We start from the raw sequence: 23,868 nt of genomic DNA, 5'->3' as shown, positions 1-23,868 counted from the left end.
TGTGGGTGTGCTCCGCTGTGTTCGGGTGTTTTGGGTCCTCAGAGGCAAGCGCGAGTGGAGCCTTTGTGTTTGTTTGTGTGTTTGGAGGGTTTGATTGACAGCAATTATGGGAGAGTTCAGAGGAGGGCATGATCCTGTGTGCGTATGCAAGCTCTCTGACACGCTCCAGAAATGCATGCACGCACAAGAAAAAAAATGCAAGTATAAATACATAAAGGACAAACAGAGAGACAAATGTATACATATTGCAGGTGTGCTGCAGACTAACACATCTTCTGTTCATCTGTTCTCAGCTTGCAGCATATTTCTGTCTGGAAAATAAAACTGAAAGAGGGTGAAAAACTCCAGCAGGGTCTCACTCTGTTGTTTTTTGTCTTCTTCTTTTTTTCAGCTCTGAATCTCATTGAGGGCTCTGTAATTAGAGAGAGCTTAATTTGCACATGAAATGATGCAGTGTCTTCAGCCCACACTGATGAGAAAGAAACATTTTTTTGTGTAACAGCTCTGTGTTCACATGAGCAGTTTGATCCATTGAGTAGTGAGACTGGTGATATAACTGTCTGGGGCTGAAGGTGAGTTAAATGTAAATGTAACGTCCAAAGATTTCTTTTAACAAGATTTTATTGTTTCTGATTTTAATGTCACTTATCTTGTCATACTGAGCAATGTTTCACAATGGGTTTTTTCTTTTTTTTTATTCTAAGTTCACAAGCTGACAGCAACACACAATCAGGCAGCCTCTTTCATTACATTTCTAACATGCTAGTGACTTTTAATTGTTTGTTTAAAACTTACAGGAAACACAATGCAATTAACTATGATCTAAAATAGCATCAGAGTTTACAGGTTTGCTTTGGTGTTATTTTCTAATATAACTGTCTCAGCTATTATAACATCTCATCAAAAAGGTTTCATAAAAGTTGTATAAAATAGGTGTTGCAGAATATACAGAATATATATATATATATATATATATCCATATATCAAAATAATATATAATATATAATATATATATATATATATATATATATATATATATGTGCCATGTTTCTTGTATTAAGAGTAGTTTGGCTAAAAATGGGTTCTCAGTTTTTGGAGAATCTGTTCTTGGTATCGTCAGAATGTATCTTGAAGCTTCAGAAGTTTTATTGCATTGACTGTCACAATGATTTGAATTCCCCTAGTTCTGCAAATAACACAAGATTTAAGTGATGCCTGTTTGATTTCTTTAGGTTAAACCGCAAGAACAGAGTAGGTTAATCCTTTCTGGTGTGACAGCAGGATAGGTTTCTATTTTTTCTAATCATCAGGGACCTGAAAAAGTATGACAGAGAGTAAAGACAGTAAAAGTAAAACTTCTCAAAGAGGCTTTCCAATGTGATTACAATATGTTGTTCTCACAAATATATGACAGTGGACTCTGAGACTGTGTACAGTAGCAAAATGGTTTTGCACCACATACCCACCACTGTAAATCTGTTTTTTTCCTTCTGATTTGTGGTACAGACAGCCAGCTGCACTTCCTATAAGTTATTCAGTTTTCCTAAGATGACAGATATACCACTGGTCTGCATGTATGTAAAGGCTTCTAACAAAAGTGACACTGAATTTTTTCAACTTGTTGCTCAACTTGTAAAAAAGTGTGCTAACATTCAAGGCCAGATAAACAGAAACCTTCACTTTCACACTGGTCTCATCAGTTCTCTCCTTTGTCCTTCTAGGATGGAGACAGGAGACAGAGAGCGAGTGTGTGTGAGAGAGAGAGACAGAGTAGGAAAACAGAAGAAGGACTTATAGCCTTGCTAATGAGGTGTGGAAATGTTATCAGAGAAAGGACTAATTATTTTCTCAGCATAGTTAAGACGCAGAACTAATCCTGTTAGCATGGAGGAGGAGGGTGGAGGAGAGACGATGGAGAGTGAAGTGAAAATATAGAGCGGGGAGTGAAAAGATGGATGAGAGAAAAGTAAAAGTGTGAATGAGGGATGTGAAACCATCTGGGATGGAAGGACAGAGAAAGGTGGGGAAACAAAAGTGAGATATTAGAACAAGATGACTGAAGGACAGAGAACTTATGAATGGATAAAAGGGAATGAATGGGAATGAAAGAAAAATGGAGAAATACATTTTGATATAAGGATAAAGGAAAGGAAGAAGGATGGAGAAAGATGAAAAAAGCATGAAAAAGATTGGAAGCAAAAGAGAAAGCAGGGAGGATTGAAGGGATGGATGAAGCATAAATTAAATTAAGGCTGGACAGAAAGAAGCACATGCTGATTGATATTGATGATGTATGAAAGGATCAAGAGTAGATGGATGAAGGATAGAGGGTAAATAACTATAACAAAATATGGGAGGAGATGGAGATGAAAGGATGAAACAAGATGAATTGATAAAGTGGAATTGAAAGAGAAAAGAATTGACAGTTAAAATGTTGACTGAGGGAATAAAAGAGCAATGGAACATGATGAAGGTGAAGAAAGTTGAATGGCTGAGAGGGAACGACGGAAAGGAAGATGGAAAAAAGAAGGAGGAATACAGAAAAGGTGTAGATGGATGGATCAAAGAAGGAGGCAAGAAGGAAGATAGAAAAAGATGTAACGGTATCTTTTCATGCTGGACTAACAGAATCTGTTCTTTGCTCGTTTATTTTCCAATTAGTGAAGCAGGAAGTCGTTAGTGTAGCGACGCTTCCTGTTCTAATGATTAGTGCCAAATCTGCATTTTTTTCATGTTTTCTTTTTACATTTCTGCCCTGTTTCTTCTGATCTTTGAGCTTTATAGAGACAAATTGGGTGTTAGCAGAGTGTCGCTGTGCTGCTACTGTGACACATTTAACACACGCACACATTAAAGAAAGAGTGTTCTGATTTTTTTTAAATAATTACAGTAGGTTAAGAAGCCACAGAATTTAGTATATAATCTATATTTATGCATATACAGATTATTCTTCATTTCTGTTCATCTAAAAAAAAAAAGAAGCCAAGTAAATGATTATATATACATTATTAAAACAACTTCATTTTTCTAGCAGCTTTCAAAGGAATTCTAACAGACGCTTTAAACCAGGAAAACAAACAGTCCATGTGTCATCAAACATTCAGGCTACTCCATTAAAATGTACAGACAGACCAGGAAACATATGATGTGTAATGTGTATACTCAGTGAATCTTAATGCTATTATGTTCATATTCCTTGTGCAAATGAAAATTGTGACCTAAGGGTAGAGTGATGTAAAGGTCACGGGGGCATTAAAATCACTGGCAAATGTGGAAACATGAACATGCTTAATGAATTTCGTGGCGATGTGCCAATAACATTGTAAGATACCTTGTGGAAGAAACTGACATTTGTTCCTGGGGGTGGAGGTGATTGAAGGTCATATTGAGGACAAAATAATAATTTGAAAATATCTCATGACCTGCCACCCACCGGATTTCAACATTTCTCAGCTAGAGGAAACATGGTCAAAAATCATCAGTGTTCATCCTCTGGGACATTTTACCATTAGGAAAGCAGTCATTACCATTCAGTTATTGTAACCATCAGTGCACTTTATTCTTCTCATACTATTATGCAGGCTTTTTCCCAACAATTCAGCCAGCACTTTTGCTCCATAAGCAAATTAACAGTATTGTATTATTAGATGGATTGGCTGCTGAAGATGAGTTTGACTTGTTTTAATGGCAGCACTGTGCCTCATGCCAAAGATGACAAAATAAATTTAGTCTAACAGAACAAAGTGGCTGACTCAGTTATAAAATGTAACTCTGAACTTAATGTTTAATGTTTATGCTTATAATGTCGCACATTTTTTGTCTCACTGCTGCTTTGTTCTGTTGTCGCCACAATATTTTAGAAAAGAGTTGCTTTTTTTCAGTGCATTTACTGAACTGATGATATAGGGAAAAATGTGCCACAAAGAGATCAGCTGCACACTTGGATCTGTCTCTGGCAGCATAATCTGTTTGATGTTTGCATGTGTTTGTGTATCTTTGCTCCTGTTTTTGTGAGGACTAATTTGAGGTGGTCTTTTTTTCACAAAGTGAGGGCATTTTCACCCATCTTCACTATAGGAGTGACCCTCCTATGGCTATTTGATGGTTGAAATCAATCAGAGGATATTGAGTCTTAAGCTTAAGCCAGCATCGAAGGGACTTCTGCTGCAATGCAGCCAACAGCTGGTAAATGCTGGCTTCAGTTCAGCTTTGTTTACTTGTTCTGAGTAAAACTTACAGTTTCAACTTCTCTCAAGAGAGAATTGGTCATAACGGATTGTTAAATGTTGGCTTCTCCTTAAAAATGTGATTAAGGACATTTTTGCTGCTCCTGAATCTTGGACGTCTGGGGCAAAGCATAGATGGTGGTGTTTCTTATGACACACTATTTTACTATGCTTGTGGTTAAGAAGTTCACTATCAAAATTTTCAAAGGAACATGCTGCTTAATTTTAGAGGGTTTAATATTTGTAATTGTGCAAAAACAATAGCTAATGTACACCAGTCAGTGTTTCCAGTAAGCTTGAGTTGACTATGGACAACGCAAGCAAACAAGGCATGTTTCAAGCATGAAACACCCCACACTCCTTATTTGGAAGACTGATTTCAAATAGAAAATATGGTGCCAGCCATAAGCTGCTGACTTCAAATTAGCTTTAACATAAACCACTGTGTGATGTCACACTTTGCTAACCTTGCCACAGCCATCTTTTCCTTATGGTTAAAAATAGTTTTTATATTTAGGTAGGGTTAGTGAAAAGACAATTATCATTTAGTTTTGGTGGGTAAGGTTAGGTTTAGGGGCTAAGGACCTCATAAAGGAGTATAAATGTGTGTGTGTGTGTGTGTGTGTGTGTGTGTGTGTCTGGTGCCTTATCTCTCCCAGTCGCAGGCTGTGAAGCCCTCCAGAACATTCCACCAGCTCTGAACACACGGCCAGCTGGCATGCACACACACACACACACACACGCATACACACACACATACACAGTAGCCTAACACAACCCGGCTTTTGGCCCTCACACGTCTGAGGATACATGCACCCCAGGCATTCGACGGCAGGAGAAAGACAGAAAGAGAATGAGGGCAGAGAAGAAAGAAGAGGAAGGGAGATGCAGATGAGAAAGAATAAGAAAAAGGGAATCACTTAAAATTAAAAAGAAGGCAGAGACAGCAGTTACAGAAAGAAGCAGTAAACATATTTAATAATAAATGATCAAATATTTAAAGCAAGCTTCTCCAGAGAGATGAGGACAAAAGAATGAAAGAATGGCGGGAGGATGGAAAAATAACAAAAAAAGAACAGTGAGGAAGGAAAATGATCCCCATCTTTACAAACACTGCTTGATCAAAGCCACCTTGCACTTCTTTGAGGTATGACCTCAGGCCTCTGCTACTGCGACCTCCAGAAATCTAGAGTGTGTGTGTGAGAGTACTTGTATTACTGTTTTGTGTGGACATAAATCTGTGTACACAGTCACACTGCAGGGACCCTATTTTCTTTTGAGGACAAAAAGCAAGACCTTAAAATTTTAAATCCAATGTTAGGTAGTGGAACTGAAACAAACTTTGTTTGTTGTTGAGAAGTTAAGAATGGAATGAAGAAGATCAAGACGAAGCTAAAGAGATCAAAGAATAAGTTGAATAGAAAAGGAAGCAAAAGAGAAGATAAGAAAAAGACAGTAAAAGATAGGAAGGGTGAAAGGCATTAAAGAAGTGTATAGGAGGTATAAGAAAGGGTGTAAGAAATAAACTGATGAATAATATGAACAAAGGAAAGGAGAGTTTGGAGACAGGAAGGCCAGAGGGAAAAAAGAATGACTGGCAGGATGTAGAACAAAAAAATGAAGATGACTAGCATAAAGGGATGGGTAATAAAGATGAGAAGAAAGATGGAAAAAACAATTGAGGGTATAAGGAAAGCTGAAAGGGAGAAAAGGGGAGAGAGCAGAAAAGGTCCAGAGATGAAGAGAGAGAAATCAGGACAGTGAGGAGAGCAAAAGAGGTGAAAAGGAAGAGAAGAATAAGCATATCATGGATATGGGGAGAAGAGTAAAAGAGGAAGATGAAAGAGTGGTTGGAGGAGAGGTTTTTGAAGAAGAAGAAATGCCCTGTAGGAGGTATTGGAGGTGAAGGAGGTCTGGCTCCAGGCTGTATGTTCAGCTTTACTTGGTGAAGGTTGTTTTGGGCTCAGTGAGACACCACGCTGAGTCAGGTGTGCGTCTGTTTGTGTGTGTGCTTGTTTGAGTGATTCATGTGAAGTATTTAAACCAGGACGCCACATTTTTTCCATTAGATGAGACAAATGTTCACTGTTATCCTCTTGGTGGGATTTCGATATGTTTACAAGAAGAAAAAAAAAGAGTTAAGGTGGACATTTTTTGAATACAGTCACCATTTGGTGCTCCAAAGAAGACTAAACTCTAAATGTACACTTCTTAATAAAATATAAAGGTCCTTTAACAGACGTCTAACTCCAAACATCTCTGCTGTTAGTGGAAGTTTAAATGTGTTCTTTTCCACTTAACTGTGGATTGCACATGCACCAGTTGTCAGTTTCACGAACAAAGCCACAAATTCACACTCTGTATATGACCCTTTATATTTATCTGGAATTAAATATCTAGACGGAAATTATTTTTCTCTCTAAATCTAACCAGTCTTTTAGAATAGCATAAATTTACTATCGTAATAAAAGGATGGATTTGGGTATCAGAGGGTAGGGACAGATGACCAATATGGATAGCACAGATTGCACCTTTTAGCTCTAAATCTTGGTATGACTTTCAAAAGCTCAGTTTCATTATTTGTGTCATGGTTTTGTCAATTCCAGTGTGAATGCTATCTTACTGCTCTTTTATTTCAACTGTTGTTTCTATTGTTACATTTTTTTTTATCACTTTTAAATTTTTATTTTTCCTTTTATAATTTTATCTCTTTTTTTTAAAAAACATTTTTTTTATCATTACTGAAATTTTTTCCTGTTTTTAATTTTCATCGTGTTATTCATCCTTGTGAGTTTTACCATGTACATGCAATTACAAAATGGCTTTTTCACATATGTTATAAATGATCATGATCCCATTATGAACATATGTTTTAGGTGAGGAAAACGAGGAAAACTTTCAAGTTAAAGAAGCTGGATTCACTTTGCAGATATTGCATATGTATGGCTAATCTGTGTAAATTTTTGTTGCAGTAACACAAATGGCCACTAGGGAAAATTGTTACTTGTCTGTAAATTGTAGCATTTTATTTTGTGTTTCCAAACAAGAAACACAACAAACTTTAATAAGCCAAAAACTTCACTGTAGAGAAACTGATAATAAGGTATAAGCACGTGTTCATTCTTAAATAGAGCTGTCCTTTTAGGACAGCCTTTGTCATTGGGCCTCTTTCACTACATAGACCTGTTCTTACATGTCCACATGGCTGCTGTCAGCTCAATGAAATGCTCCAATCCATCATATCCCTTACTCTGTCATCACATCTTAAACTCCTGACACTTACTATGTTATCTGAGAAGTCACTTTTGAGCAGTGTTTTGTGGGAAATGGAGTCTCCAGCGGGTGCGTTGACAGAGCTGCGTCACCCTGGTGCTGCTAGAGTGAGACGTTTATTGCAGCTGACACACAGGAATTCACTCACCTGCTTTATGCACTTTTAGCAGAACAACAAAAGAGAGGTGACTGTAAAAAAACCCCTACATCTTCTTTTCGTTTTATCTATTAATCTTGTATTCCTTCTACTTCATAATGCATGTTTACATCCCTTGCTATTCCATTATTATTAACCTTGTTTGTTTTCATTTTCTTTTTTTCTGTCTTTAAAACTATTACCACGTGGGTTAAGTTTAATGAAGCTTCTTACAGAATAATAAACAGCGGCTGATGAGATGGTGTTTCAGCTACAGGACCCCACCATGGCATCTTTCATCAGAACTGTTTCTGTTAAAATATAAGACCCCCTTTCCCCCAAACCCCCAGCTCCCCACCGCACACACAGACACACGAAGAAACACACTGTAATGCAGAGACCTAAGTTTCTTCACGTCTCATTAAACAAAGTGAAGCAAGTTCAGGGTTTCCAGCATTGCAGTGATGACAGCGCCGCTGGCTGTTTGTTTTAGCTCCTAAAACTCATCAACACACCTGCAGCCTGCTCATGCAGAACAAACTACACCTCCACTCCATGAACACTCAGCTGTGTGAGGCCAGCTACACATTAAATTCAGTGAAATTCAATTCAGAATGCCTTATTTATCCCTCAGGGGGCAATTTGAGGGAGCAAGTTTGTCAACAAAGTGTACAGGAAAAAGTCACCTACACGCATTAAAAAAAAACAATCTAAAAATACCAATTTTGAAGCTCTTGTTTAAGGTTTTTCTTTCTGTTTGACAAATCAAATCAGAAAATGAATTCACTGAGTTACTGCGTAATCTGCCAAGAAGAACAGTTTCCAAGTATTTGTCTGGACTATTTAGCAAAATGAATGATGTTTGGACAGTTTGGCTTCAAGAGCTTACCTCATTCAGTCACTCAGCCACATACAGCTCTGTTTTTAACCAGCTCTGTGTTCTCTCCTGCTTTCGGAGGTACAGGTAAACTCTAATAATAAAGGAGTAATCAATAAGAAACTAACCATCAATGTATTCCATACGATTAATGACTGGATGCTATGATTACATATAATATGAATCTCTCTGTGTATCTGCCCATCTCTTTGCCTGCCCTGTAACGAGAACAGCTGCATCCTTTTCCGCTGAATAACTGATCAATATGTCTTTTAAGGTCAAACCATGGGATCAGTAAATTGTCATTATGCAAATCCTGTTCATTCCTTGCTGATATAATGTAATTGACCTGCAGCTCTTTGATTGACATAAAACTTTCCTGGCTAAATACAGCAAGGTGTTGGAAAATATCTGCTTCTTTAATTAAGAGTCAAGCTTGGGCACATACAAATTAACTGAATGGAGCCAAAAAGACCACGAGGCGCTATTTCATCTTGAAGTATCCAATTACTCAGGTTTAAATTTATTTTTTTATTTATTTATTTACCACTAATAATGAAATGAAACCACTGCACTTGTATTTGCTTTGAAAATGAGGCACACTGAATTTGCTACAGCGCTGATTTACACCTCAGACTGACTTCTTAACATGACCCCAGGGCTCATGGGTATTATATAGCTCTCATACCAAAAGGCTGCAATGTTTAAGCTTATTTAACTATAAACCAAAGTTACTCTTACTGCAGTGACGGAAAATGGAAATTCCATGTGATTTAAAAATCCAGAAAAAGATATCTTTTAGTTTATTTGGTTTCTGTTTAACTCTGCAAGCTGACACAAGACAGCCATGATTGAAATCTAAATGTCAAATCACATGATTCTCTGTTTTTTTCTGTACAATTTCATTCGCATACTATCAAATCAATCAAAAACTCTACATACATATGCGGCATGTTATATTTCAGATTTCTCAAAACAAATCATACCAGCCCACTCTGTGCTTGCTAATCAATATTAAAGCATAAAAATATGCATAGTTTAAAATTTGAACAACACTCATGAAACAAACTCTTCCTGTTTTACACCACACTCTACAACCAGAGCGTGTGTGACGAACTGGTTCACCATCGCTGCCCCGAAGGGCTAAAAAACTCAACAAAGAAGACAACAAAATGGCCGCTGCATATCTTCAGTAAAACACTCTCCAGCCTGGAAGCCACTTTGAAATCCACCTCCCCCTCTTCCTCCTCCTCCTCATCTTCATCCTCCAACTCCCTAAACATCAGACAGAAAAACCAACAAGCTCTGGGGGGGAAAACTAACAGAGAAACATCCTCTCTTCTTCTGTTTTGTAAAATGTTTCTTCTTCTCTGTCTCTCTATGGCTCTGCTGGATCACAGTGATGCATTTATATTTGACAAGTGGCATCAATAAGTCAGCAGGCGTGTAGATAGAAATGTCCTCACACCTTCAGCGCACCAGTGTTCAGCGGGGAGTGTGCATCGGAATGTGAGCGCAGGCATGAATGTTGTTTTTCTACATTTCTGTTTCAGAAATGTCCTCCCTGTCTCTTAATATATTTTATTTCTGTTCAGCGTTTATCTCTTTGGGTGCCTATATTTATGTGTAAACTGAAAGTACGCACACATCAATTATACCTATGCAGAAGAAAATGAACTTGAAGTTAATTACTTTATAAATGCAATTAAAGTGTGTTATTTTTAACCTGCTTGTGTTTCACATAAAGTTTTGAGGGAAATTAGAACAGCGATGAGATAAACTGCGTTGATCAATAAGGGGTAATTAAGTCCAATGACGTTTCTATTATTAATACTAGAGTTTTGAAACCTCTGCTTTTTATCCATCCACTTCTGCTTAACCTTTTCAGGGTCACGGGGGCACTGGAGCCTATCCCAGCTGACATAGGGTGATAGGCGGGGTACAGCCTGGACAGGTTGCCAGTGTAACACACAGAGACAGACAACCACTCGCCATCACATTCACACGTACTAGATCAATCATTTAACCTATCGCCACAGCATATCTTTGGATGGTGGGAAGAAGCAGGAGTACCAAGAGGGAACCCAGGCAAACATGCAAACTCCACACAGAAAGTCCCCAGTGAAATGGTGGAATTGAACTCAGGACCTTCTTGCTGTGCAGCAACAGTGCTAACCACCGTGCCATCTGCTTTTTATATATCAAAATTAAGTTGCAGCATTATCAAGTCCAGTATAATATCAAGACTTTCTGTGGAATTTAAAAGGTAAAATGAATATATCCATTAACATCAGAAGAAATGATTGCACATTTATAAGGGTTAGTACAAGATATTGGCAAAAGACAAGATAAGGGTTTTACAAACAAAGCTAATGCTGAGGTGACAGAAGTGGCAGTTCCTTATATGGCCACTAGCTGGCTTAAAAAGTGATTCAATCCCTATAAATAACTGAAATAAAATGAAATAATCTGGCGAACGATGGCTTTCTGTACAGTTAATTATAGAAAACAGATAATTCAAGAAGCCTGTGCTCAAAAAAGTGTTAATAAATATGTTACCACTAATTAAGATGTTGACAGAAGTGTCAACATGGCAACAGATATAAATGTTATTCAAAAGTTCACACCATAGAAACAAATAGCTATAAATACATGCACTTTGCTATTTAATATTCTTCTGCAGCATCTACCAAATGCATTCCTTCAACTTTCAGTTACATTTGATCAAATTTAAGAAAATTTAGTTATTATTCAGAATTCCTTACCCAAATATTCTGAGTATTTTAGTGCTAATGATAAGCAACAACTGAATAACAATAATAATAATATTAATGATATTTCAGCCAAATAGCTACTGTTCAAAACATAGCACATTACCAAAAAAAATCAATAAATAAAATTCATATATATGCACACACATAAGCAATAAGCACACACATAAAACACAATAAGATCTAACAGAGTCACAAGAACAGGGTCACTGAGCACAGAAAACGTGCATGAAAAGATAAAACACAAACACGGCTCAGCTAGGTGTTACCAGGCCGTGGTGGCCGGACTGGTTGGCACGTTGACACACTCACACACACACTGTGGTGGACCCCTCAGGGTGTGAGGGAGCGAGTGGCGGCCGTCCTGTCAGAGCTGATTTGAGGCCGAGGTGTTTCAAACCCTAACCTGCTTCATATTGGATTACTAACCCTGCACTGAAGAGGTATGTGTGTCTGTGTGTGTGTGGGTATGTATGTGTGTGAGGCGATGGACATCTAGACTCGTGTTGTCATCCCTGAAGCGGCATGTGACAACCGTATAAAGTTTAGCCCTCTGTTGTTTGTGTGCGCGCTGCTCAGGTTGATTGCCATGCTACATCTAACTTTGAGAGTGTTTTTAATTAGTGGAGCTTCATTTGTCAGGCCAGTAGGTCACACATGTATGCGTGTGCCTTCTACTTGTATCTCTGTGAGGACCACTTTGATGTTTAGACTGTGGACATAGGAAGGAGGGGAGGGTTAAAGTGGGACAGTTTAGTATTGGGATTTTTTTTTTAACAATGTTGCTATGATGAAGAATCCTGGTGCAGATCAATTTAATCTTTTTTCCTAAATATATTATGTACATTTGGCTTCCCACCTAACACTCAAAAAAATATAAGTTGATGTATCAACTCTGTCTCGGACACAGCTCATAGAAAACTGAACTGCTATTTGCAATTGTGTTGGGGTGATGATGCAGCAACTGGAGGAATTGTTTACTAACCCATTAGTGAAATTCTTAATAGTCTTATTATCAGTGAAGAATTTCATTAATAATAACATATTAGTGAAATTTAGAAGTCTTTTGTACAAACTTAATGGACATGAGGCATGGACGCCTTGACTTTATCATCACACAAACTTCCTTCACTGCTCAGAGTGGATGTGTCAGTGCAAGTGATTTCTTTTACGTTAATTTGCAGCATGTTTATGTGTGTGTATAAATATGTGGCCATGTGGGTCAGGTGCCATGGGACTGCTGTGTGACAGCTGGCATTGAATGTGTGCGTGTGTGTGTGTGGCAGATGGACTGGTCAGACTGGAACATCAGAGGATATATGATATGAACATTGTGGAAAACACCTTCTGCTGTGAGCACTATGAAGGCCAAAATGTTATTGCGGCTCCCCATGATGTTTAAAGGTCCATCTGAGCTTAATGATGGTGTATCATTTTCACTGTAAAAGTAATGGGGATTAAACATTTGCGCTCTTATTTATAAACAGACCAGCTTATTAGTTATTTTCTGCCAATCTGCCTTATTTTAAGAAAAATAGTAGTTTCTTTGTCTTCTTCACCATCAGTGAAAATTCAGACACCGGAATTGCTGAACTGCATCGTATTCTGAATCACCGTTTGAGATAACAAGATTAAAAGTAAATGCAACCAAACTTGACGTTTGGCTATTTATTTATTATTGTTTTTTACTATATTCTTTACTATAGTCTTTACTACTATTCTCTATATGTTACACAACCTGATTCTACTGATAGAAATTCAAAAGTACAATCCTGTTCATGAAGTGTTTTTTAGGGGAGAAGTTAACTACAACTCCAAAGTTTGGCAAAAACAAAACAAAACAAAAGAAAATCCAATCAAGACTTAAATCTGTGTCACAAAAATGTTTTGGTAAAAATATAATCTGTAAATTCACAAACCCATATTGCTTGGACAGAGAAGTTTAGTTGGATGCTGCCACTTGTTTTACCTCCAAGTGCAAAGTGTGAGCTAAATGTCTAAACTACAAATGTAATAATACCTCCTGCATGTGTAAATCCATGACCGTATTTGCTACACATTTTTATTAACAGTACAATAATGAGGGGAGAAGCTTCTCAAACATTAGATGTAAAGGGTGAAGGGAGGGAGGGGGTGACAGGAAGTTCACTGCAATTCTTGCTTAGACCCGCAGAAAAATCCTGCTTTTACTGCTGGAAACGAAACTGCCTCCTGAAAATGTTGAATGTCCCCAATATCTTCACTCCCATGGCTTAGCGAGAGGTGATAAGCAGCAAGTAAGCAAGATGTGTGTGCGTGTGTGTGTTCGTGTGTGCAGATGAAGCCATAATGAAAGCCCTTCTTCTTCCTAAAGCACACTAGTTGAACTGCTGCTGCTGCTGCTGCATCCTCCAGAGGAACTATTTGTTTGGTTGTTTGAAAAAGATCTTTTTCCATGGCAGTTTTTTTTTTATCCTCTAAAGAGTGTGGTCTTTACATTTGAGGGCATAATTTCTTGATTTTATGTTCACATATTTAAAATTACTAACATGGACAAATTCCATATGCCTCACTTACAAAATAACTCTATCTTACTGACAAAGTAATTTTCTCTGTGAGTAATTACAATGGCTACAGAGAGAGCAGCAAACATTCCTCTTGAAAGATAGCTAGGCATATATGTATCTACAGTAGATAATACTATACTATATAAAGATGAAATTTCAGATCCAAGAGCTCCATGCAATGTGTAAAAAAATTCTGTTGCCCAGAGAAATGACAGTAGTAGTGGTAAGAACAGGCCTTACCATTTCCTTTCTGTCTTCTGCCCCGATCCCCTAAAGAGACGAGTTCAGTGCTGATAAGGCGCTGAGTGGAGAGTATACTTTTTAATCAGCACAGCGACCTTGACTTGAAGCGGAGGAAGAGTGAGCCAAAAAGCGGACAGAGAAACCATCTCCCCTGGGGTCAACCATGAGGGGTGAGAGGAATAAGAACCCGAGGGAGACGAAGATGAGGAGGACAAAGCGAGGAGGAGGAGTGTCATGCTGAAGATTGATGGACAGACCAGGACTCTGGAGACACTAAGGTTTTAAACGTGATTCTTCATGCTGCAGGGATCAGTGAAGGTCATAAACTGCTACTGGATAAAACTGACACATCACTGAAGTCTACAGTTCATCACTCTGAAAAGTTTCCCTCACCACTTCCATGCTGAGTGACTTCTCTCATCCTGCTACTTTGTAGATATCGCTTTCAGTTTACTTGTGCAGATAGAGGAGGAAACAGTGCTTCTTTGACATATGGTTGATGATAGGTAAGTTCTATCAAAAGAAAAACTGGTGCAGCCTTAATGGGAGCCAACATCATCAAGTTTAAATGTGAAGTTTAGTGCCACTTACCCTATTATATTTTATACAGGTAAACTTTTTTTCACAGTTAAAATTGTCTTTATAGTATCTTTAGTGGTTTCTTTATCAACAACAGATATTCTAAAATCTTCTCATGGCAATAATTATGCAAAAAGATTTGGGTTAACAGTTAGTGTTAAGGCTTCTGTAGCAAGTTTAAAAATTTGTGAAAGGCTCTGATACGATTAATGAGTCAGTGAAGCTCACTTCTGACCAATGACAGCAATATTGATGTGAGTTGTTGAAGATATCCTAGAATTTTCTGTTTGTAAACATTGCTTTCCCCCAGCTGTTAGCCGCTGTTACCCTCTGTTAGCTGCTGTTAGCCAGCATTAGTGAAACTTTATTTGAAGTGGCTCTAACACTGTTGGCAAATAAACTTTCACACTGGCATAATGTTAGCTTATAACCACCTGTTGTTGTTGTCATTTAGAGCCTGGACTTTGATTCAGGAGATAAGGCTTAAGGTGAGGAGGAAAATGGTGACATTCTTTTCAGATGCCAGTCACATAGTCTCTTTTCTTCATGTTTTTACTTAATTGGTAAAGGGGACTCTTTCTCAGATAATAAAACATACATATGAACTATGAAAATATCTTAAGTTTGAAAATGCAGACACTGCACTGCACACAAATGAAAAGTTATCTTTCCCATTACTTTTGGCATACTAAATATGTGACCAATCTCTAGCCACATACATTAAATGCAATTAGGCTAAATAGCACTGTAGCCACTGTAGTCAAGATGGCAGCTTCCACAGACCATCACTCGTTCCTGCGTATTTTTAAGAGATTAATTCTAAGTTTATGAGGAAGCATCAGTTTGTTGAAAGATGTAATTACACACTAAACAGTGTACATTTATGAACACAACATTATTTTTTTTCTATTAAATTAACAAACAAACAAAAAATTTGCTGAGTGTACATTTAACTCAAAGCATACACAGATGCCACAGATCCATCTACCAACACACAGTGACTTCTGTTCTTAATAGTCATTGCATAGTTTCACTTTCTAATTGATTTTGCATGATAGGTCATTCATCAGGTAACATGGTCTTAAGTTGAAACAGATACGTCAGGATTCAGGCTGATTATCAACTTGCTCAGTAGCTGTCGGATTCTGTTAATTTATACCCTATGAATTTTCAGCCACATCCATCTCATTATCAATCCCCCCGTCTGTTTCCCTCCTGAGCTGTAAGAGAACAGCATCAGCCGAAAGTGATGAGAGGCAATTAGTAGGGACACGTCAGCGCACACACATGAACAAACAATGATGTGTAACAACCCCGAGGGTGCGCGTATGTGTGTGTGCCTGAGTTTGCATTGGGGGAGTAAGCTAACATGGAGAAGACAGATGTGCAACATATACATGCTACCAACATATACACACAGCTGAGGTCACTGTCCAGTTGTTTGCATGTGTGTTTTAGTTTGTGTGTGTGTAGGTTCACAGACAGGGTGTTGTTTTTTGATGTTTTCTGAAGTAAACACTGCCGTTCAGTTACTGAAGGGGAAGTGTGAGTCTGACTGCAGATTACTCCTCTCTATCCCTTCATTCATCCCTCCATCCCTCAGCAGGGCAAGAGATGGAGACAGAGGGGAGGAGGAAGTCAGTTTGTATTATCACTGTGTGTCGGTGCAGGACGGCGAGAAGAGCAGCTCGACTAAACCGGGGAGAAAAGACGTCTCTGTTCACTTCTGTTATATAATCCCTGCTCACACGCCGAAGCTTCATCTGAACAAGTCTTGTCGTTATTACTGAGTGTTATGGTCTTATTTTCTTAGAAAAAGCATCTGTCGACCAGCACTTACAAACATCAAGCTTCCCTACCAGCCCTATTTATTCAAACTGAGGTACAAGAGCTTTAATTTCCGAAGAACTAATGCTTAAGAATTTTCTCAGGGGTAAATATTTCTCCAAATATTTTAGTTTTGTCAAGATGCCATACTTTGAACTACAAATCTTACACTCATGTTGACAGAAGGATTCGTCTTTTGGGCCCCACTGGTAGGTTGTTTTATGTACTGGACAGAAAACACAAAATATAAAGTACCAGTTATGCAAGACATATTTTGGGGTGGGGTAGGAAACTGTTTTCTCCTGTTTTCATCCCAGACCCTGTTTTATATGCATTTGCATCCTTTTTTTGATGAAAAACTACTGTGTCATACACTTAGTACATTGCTGGATGAGCAAAAGAGGTCACTTTTTTCCTGCTACATGCATTCTCTTTGACTCTGAACCCAACTGTTTCCAAAAAGTTTTCAAATGAGGTTATGCATGATGGGTCAGCAGCAGAAATGTTAAAGGTCAAAGAAAGAGCTGTAGAATGGCAAAGGAGAGTTGAGTAGATAACAGCAAAAAAGAGAGGGATAGCATGAATGTGTGTGTGTGTGTGTGTGTGTGTGTGTGTGTGTGTGTGGTCCTCAGTATGTCATATGCACACATACACGTCTCCTGTGGTACCCTGAGTGGAGCAAAGTGGTGATCAAGCCTGCAGCTTGTGTGTGTGTGTGTGTGTGTGTGTGTGTGTGTGTGTCTGTCCTCTGAACTATGTTATTAATTAACCCAGATGAAAGTTTCTCAAGATCTGATACTTGGCTCTATTGGTGTATGTGTGTGTGTGTGTGTGTGTTTATTGGACAGAGAACATTCGTTAGTATGTACTGTGCTTTGATACAGTGGATATGCACTAAATCTAACAGCAAATCTAGTCTGGGCAATAGAGGTATGATAAATGTGTATGTGAGGATTTCCTGGGGTGGTTTACATATGTAGTGGGACTGCACTACATTCTGAAATGCTCCATATCCCTACTGATAAGTTGTCTTACTTAGTTTGAAAGATACTGAGAATCAGAATCAGAATGCTTTATAAGTAAAATATGTAATTATTATTTATATTCAGTTCAGTGTCACGTACAATGAAAAAAAGCTTCCAAATGTTTGCTAGTTGATCCATTTTGTTCAGTTCTGAGAGAAGCTGACAGTGAAAACTAATTTTTAAAAACACAGCTGTCTTGGTTGTCAAGCAGCAGGCTGGCAATCTCAGAGTTTTTGAGTTGAATTCTCAGTCAAAAGAACCCTGTGACATGTTGCTGGATGGTACATTGAAGCCGAATATCTACTTATTGACAGAATTATTTTCCTGAGGGCACCAGGACACTGGTAGGAAGCATTCATTTTAGCTAATGACATCATAATGACGTGTGGAAAATATTGATTTGGTGTGCTGTAAGCGAAGTCGACGCTTTTGGAGCCGGTGACGCTTTGAAATCATAAACTAGCAGCCTTCAGTGGTATTGCACTTTAAGGTACTTCTGCACTGGGTTTACTTTACTGACCCCTAGGTTAGCACAGAGCTTTCTAAAATGTATATTGACAGAATTTGCTCTAAATTACAACCATCAAAATGTCTCTGAAACAACAAAACAGTTTGAAGAACTTTATGTAATAAAATAAATAAATAAATAAAGTTCCATACTGTATATGCATTTATTCCACATTGCTGCACTGGGTGTGTATTTATTGGTCCAGTCAAGATTAAATGACCTTGTCCTACTTGGTGATTGGTGAGCAGTCTTGCCCAAGGGTACAGCTGATTGGCTGTCAATAAGCTATTAGGGCAACACAGAGAAACAGAAACAATGGGGAGGAAGAGTGATGGAAAAGTGGAATGGGGACAGACAAAGAGGAACGGAAAAGAAAAAACAGTCTCTGGTCCATGTAGTTATCCACTGAGATTCCAAGTTTTATTACAGCCACGATATATTATGATGATGATTTATAGCCTTAAAAGCAGGTTATATTCTTGTTTTCATACAGCTAGAATGCTGACCGGACTGAAGCTAATGAATGCTAAGAATTAAGGAACCATTTTAGCTTCAAGCATTCTGAAAACAATGGCACGTACTAAAACTGACATTAGCATCATTGTTATATTGGCAAAATTCATCCCAAAAGTAAAACTGAATATAACACGTTTGAGCTAAAAACTGATGGATTTTGGAATCAATAATCTCTATTCAAATATCTGAATGCATAAAGCTTCAGTATTTGTGCAATTACAAACTGTAAAAATGTTCAATATGGTGAATCCAGTCCATTATTTATGTGTGTTGCTGCTTTGTTGCCTTTTAAAAAGGTCATTCTGGGGAGCTTCAGCATGTGGTCATAGTAATTTATCCTCCAGCACTTTAGACACACACACACACACGCACACACACACACACACACGCACACACACACACACACACACACACACACACACACACACACACACTAAAATACCAACAAATACACACAGATATCGAGACTACTGTGATCAATGTATGTGGCACTGACAAACACACAATCACTCTGATGCTCAGCAGCCTCGAGGACACACAGTCCCATAGTGTTTGGTGTCTTACAAAACACACATTCACACAAACATGTGGCGCTGTGGCAGGTTGCTTCCGGCCTCGGGCTAAATCCAGAAATAAAGACAATAGAATAAACAGAAGGGGGAAAAATGAGTGTGTGTGTGTGTGTGTGAGTTGTGTGTGTATAGGTGTGTATGAGTGTGTGTACGTTTGTCACCTCAGGGCTGCCAAGCATGGAAAATCTGTAGAAAATCCTGACAGACCAGGACCATGTTTGAGAAACAATGTGTATCTGTGTATGTGTGTATCTGTGTATGTGTGTATGTGTGTATGTGTGTGTGACCACCACACAAACACACTTTGGCTAAAACATTTAATAACAGTTAACAACAGTAGAGCTGCAGCTTAATGAGGGAACAGGCCCGTCGGTGTGAAGGCAGCTGCATTAATTGCAGCCAACAGGAAAGATTTTCTCATTTAAATATGCAAATAAACACATTTATTACAGTTAATGAGACAGTTAAAAAATAGAGGCTATGCACTCTGGGAAGTTTGTCTGAGTCATAGTCGCTAATTTCAGTTGGTTTTCTTGCTGCGTTCACATTTGATTACTTCACATGTTCACTGTTTCGTGCTTAAGTATGCTTGTTTTTCCAAGATTTGACAACATTCTATGACGTCTGAATCCAGCCCCCAGTATTCTTATTGAATAACCAATAATAAATTCCAATAAGTGGGGTATTCTTAAAGAATGAGAAGCTGCTTGGAAAATTTGAAAAGAAAAATTGAGCCTGAGCCCGGTTCTATTGAAAATTCCACCACTGCCAACTGCTTGCTCATATAGGCTTGTTTGACTGTAGGGTTGTATTATTGTTGGGTCACCTTGAGGCGACTGTTATTGTTGGTGCTACACTGAAAAAAAGGGATTGGCCATCTCTTGGATTTATGTAAGCATCTTGCGTGTATTTAACACAATTGCCTCATTCTTTAAAGTTAAGTGTAACTATTTAGTGTAGAAACTACATGATATGCAGAGAGGGTAGATTAAATTGTTCATATCATGTTCTAGTGAAGTAAGTCAATAATATAGCAATGTTAAATCTTGCGACACTGCACGGGAAGGCATCCATCTCAGTCAAGTCGAGCAGCCGCCTCTACTTTTTTCGGTATACCGAAAAAAGTAAATTGGGTGGTTGTTACATTAAAAAAGTCTACCTTGTAATTTGAACACAAAAATGTCATGTTTCTATCTTGAACGTGACCAAATCATGTAGGATCTGTATGAAATTCAACAACTGAATTTGTTCTTGTTGAGATGACATGATACAATCTAGTAAGAGTGGTTGGTTGCTGGACTCAAGAAATTCACAAGATCACATGAGATTTCAAGCTGCAGGAAAATCACTGGAGTTATAAGAGGCAGACAACTACACACACACCACGTGCATGCTATCGCTATTTATTGTGGTTTAACCTGTCAAGTTGCCTCACAGCATCTATATGGGCTCTTTCTCTTAATAATGACAAGTAGTTTTACTGACATACCTTTATCTTTATTAAGTTTAAACATAAGACCTTGCAGTATGTGTCGTGTAAAGCATTGATATGAAAGTGAAAGTGTAAAAAAGACCTCAAAGGAAGGATTTTCAATTAAAGTGTAGAATGCTACAGAGTGATACAAAATTCTTTGAAAACATGCCAGCTGAATCCAGCTGACATAACATGACATAGCCCTGTAGAGCTTGTATTTTCCTCTACTAAAACAACCTTTGATCAAACATCTGGGATATTTTTGTGTCCTAGTCAATTCCTGATAGCAATAATCTACAAAAACTCAAAACAACTTCACCAAAACATGACAATATTGGGTATACTGGCTATGGAGGGGGTTAGAATGACTGATTTTTATGGCTAGCTTCTTGTGGTCTTTTCAGTGGAGTTCAGAAAATAAACAGATGAACAGATTGTTTTCAAGGCCCAAACCTAACCTGTGCTTACACCTTAACTAAACAATCACCGAAAACAATAAATATTTAAAAATCATCAATATTGCTTTTGTCTTATCTTTAAATCTGCAAATGCTCACACTGAAGACATTATTTATGTACAAGTGTCACAAGTAGAAGTCATAGGCATTGGATCTGTTCTGTTGTTTAGACCTAAAGATGTGTTACGTAAAAGACTGTTGGCTAAAAATTGCCAGATTTACCAGCTTTCAACTCACCACAAAATTATTTACTCCGTTGCTCTCTTTTTTGCCTACATAAAGGAAATGTGTTCAGTTACTAAAGTCATGGGTACATACACCTTGACATCTGTGTGTAATTTATTATATACAGGCAATGAGGAGAGCGTGGGACTGCAAGAATTGTGATTCACATCTTCCGTCTTTTTTTTTTTTTTTTTTTACAATCTGCACATTCAGAACTTGATTTTCTTTGAGTTTCTAAACTAAAGCAAGTTAATTTTTCAGGTCCTTGTTACACATTTTAGTCAGAATTCCTGCCTGACTAAAAGTAACTGATCCATTCAACTAAAAAAATACTACTGATTGATGAATCATTGTTAGATTTTTTTTTAATGAATAGTTTAGATGTAAACTTGATGATTTCAGGGAAAAAGAAAGGACTCATCTGCAGATCCAGAGGTTAAACTTATGTTCCCTGTTTGACCGGCATTAGTCAGGAACTTCCAACTGCAAACTATTTAAACTACACAAACAGCATCTGCTTAGCCAGCTGACCAATCAAAGACGAATGCACTGCCTCCACCAGACCGCTGCTGTTGCCCAGACCTCATTCCCACAGATCAAACTCGCAACCACAGCCGATGAAAGGCAGTTCTCCTCAATCAGCCGGCCAGTTTATAACACACTCAATGCCGTGTCGACCAAATCACACACTCTTTCTCTGCAGTCACAAACCAGAGCCAATCTGAGCTCGGCAGTCTGCTTTAACACAAACACTGCTTCCTGTCTGAGGTTCTGGATCTGTTTTGACTTGTGTGTTCAGACCTGGGAGATCTCCAGGTGAGCAAACACAACTAATTTCTACAAATAAACATCGGAGATGCAGTTTGTATCAACTGATTAGCCAGATCTGACCAGGACACCGAGTTGCCAGCACAACCACCACCATCCAGATGTGAAGAGTTTAGTCTTTTGATTAAACATTGACTTTGCAAAGTAGGGTGAGCACATTGGCATCTGGATGTCATTTCATCCTGTCAAACACATCAGAGCTGCAAGACACTAACACATTTCAGACTCGTAATATGTTAACCAGCAGATTTAATACTATTTTTAAATATTTCTTGGTTTTAAGTGAGTTTAGCACCAGATGTGAGAAGTTTACCTCTTTGAGGGTGGGGAGATTGTGACTGACAGATTGCTGGGATTGGGTGAGTTTTGTTAAGGGTCAATACATCCATATTTCACCTAAAGCCTAAGTAGAATTTCTTAGGCTATACAGCTTTCATTTGTCCAAGTTTTGACTTTGCTTGCTTCAGATTTTTGAAGACTCCTAAGTAAGAACTGGTCTATAGGTAGAAAACATGTTCTTTTTAAACGCTGATATTCATCGCTGATGGTAAAGTAGAATAAATGTCTTTCTATTTTGTAGTTTGCTAAACTCCTTTAAGTAGGTCTTTGATCTTTCTGTAATTTCCTGAGTTATTACTCAAACTATGGCAATACTTATAAAGACAAAACTTGTTTTACGTAAATTTTAACACAGTGCACTTGGGCGTGAAAACACATAATTGTGTAAAACCTAGAGGCAAATTTGACCTAAAGAGCGCTACAACCGAAATAAGCTTGTAAGCTCACCTGTAATTGCAGGAAAAGAGACAAAACCCTGCAAGGCATAGCTTATTTTAAACAAGTTTTTTCCTCTAAGCTTATATCTAAATCTTTGTTTAACCATGGCAATGTATGATGAAAGAGTGGCACACATACGACCACGTGAATATGGTTTGAAAAGCTGTCCTTTAACCAGGTCGTTATTGCTACATATCACAATCCAACCTTCACCACAGAAATGGCAGATTGGATTAGTCTTTTGGAAATCATGGATATATAAATATTTTATGTTCGGGCTGTGTAACCCTTGTGAATCCTAACTAATAAAGGTGGTGTTAAAAAGGCTAGTATGCAAAGCAAAACAAATTCTGTACAAGTGCTGTTTGCAATTTAAATAATAAGCTGCAGTCCAGTTTTTTCCTTTTGGAGAACTATCAACACATGGATGTATGTGTGTGTGTGTGTGCATGTGTAGATGTGTGTGTGTGTGTGTGCGTGCGTGCGTGCGTGCGTGTGGTAACTGTATTTTAAAAGTAAAATCTCTGTGTGAAGTGTGTTGACTTGTATATACTCTGCCTCACCTCGCTCTCAGTTCTGTTTGTCCTTTAACAAATTACTGGCAACAGTAATCTCACTCTGTGTATCTTACTCGCACAGACTTTCACACGCACACAGAAGAAACACACACTTGGCAGTGCCGTGTGGAGTGTTGTAAGGAATGAATGAAAGAGTGGAAAGTGACCGTTGAGGTCGATTTGAACTCAGATGGAAAAAAGCCAAAACATACAAAAGCACGCGCGCAAATTTCTCTAAATGAATGAGCACCACTCAATTCTGAAAGGAAGATTCAGCAATAATTTTAGGGAGAAATCATTGCTGAAACTGTTAGAAAAGGTACTTTTTTAAAAAGGTTCACAGGATTGTTCCTCCACATTACGATTACTAACTTTGGTTTTACCTTGCTGACTCCTGGCCCTACTTTTAAATTTTAAAAAAGAGAGATGTGGCTAAGACTCAATAAAATAC

At 38.1% G+C, this 23,868-nt stretch overlaps 1 protein-coding gene across 1 annotated transcript in view; it reads right to left on the bottom strand.

Moving 5' to 3' along the window:
* The window catches only part of LOC146378138 (neural-cadherin), a 140,204-nt gene that overhangs the window by 114,695 nt on the left and 1,641 nt on the right, over window positions 1-23,868 (bottom strand). The gene's annotated exons all lie outside the window — the stretch shown is intronic.

This window comes from Perissodus microlepis, chromosome 11 (assembly GCF_051167445.1).
Source record: "Perissodus microlepis isolate ML-2025 ecotype Zambia chromosome 11, ASM5116744v1, whole genome shotgun sequence".
Taxonomy (NCBI): Eukaryota; Metazoa; Chordata; class Actinopteri; order Cichliformes; family Cichlidae; genus Perissodus; species Perissodus microlepis.
This window is presented reverse-complemented; position numbering and strand designations above follow the sequence as displayed.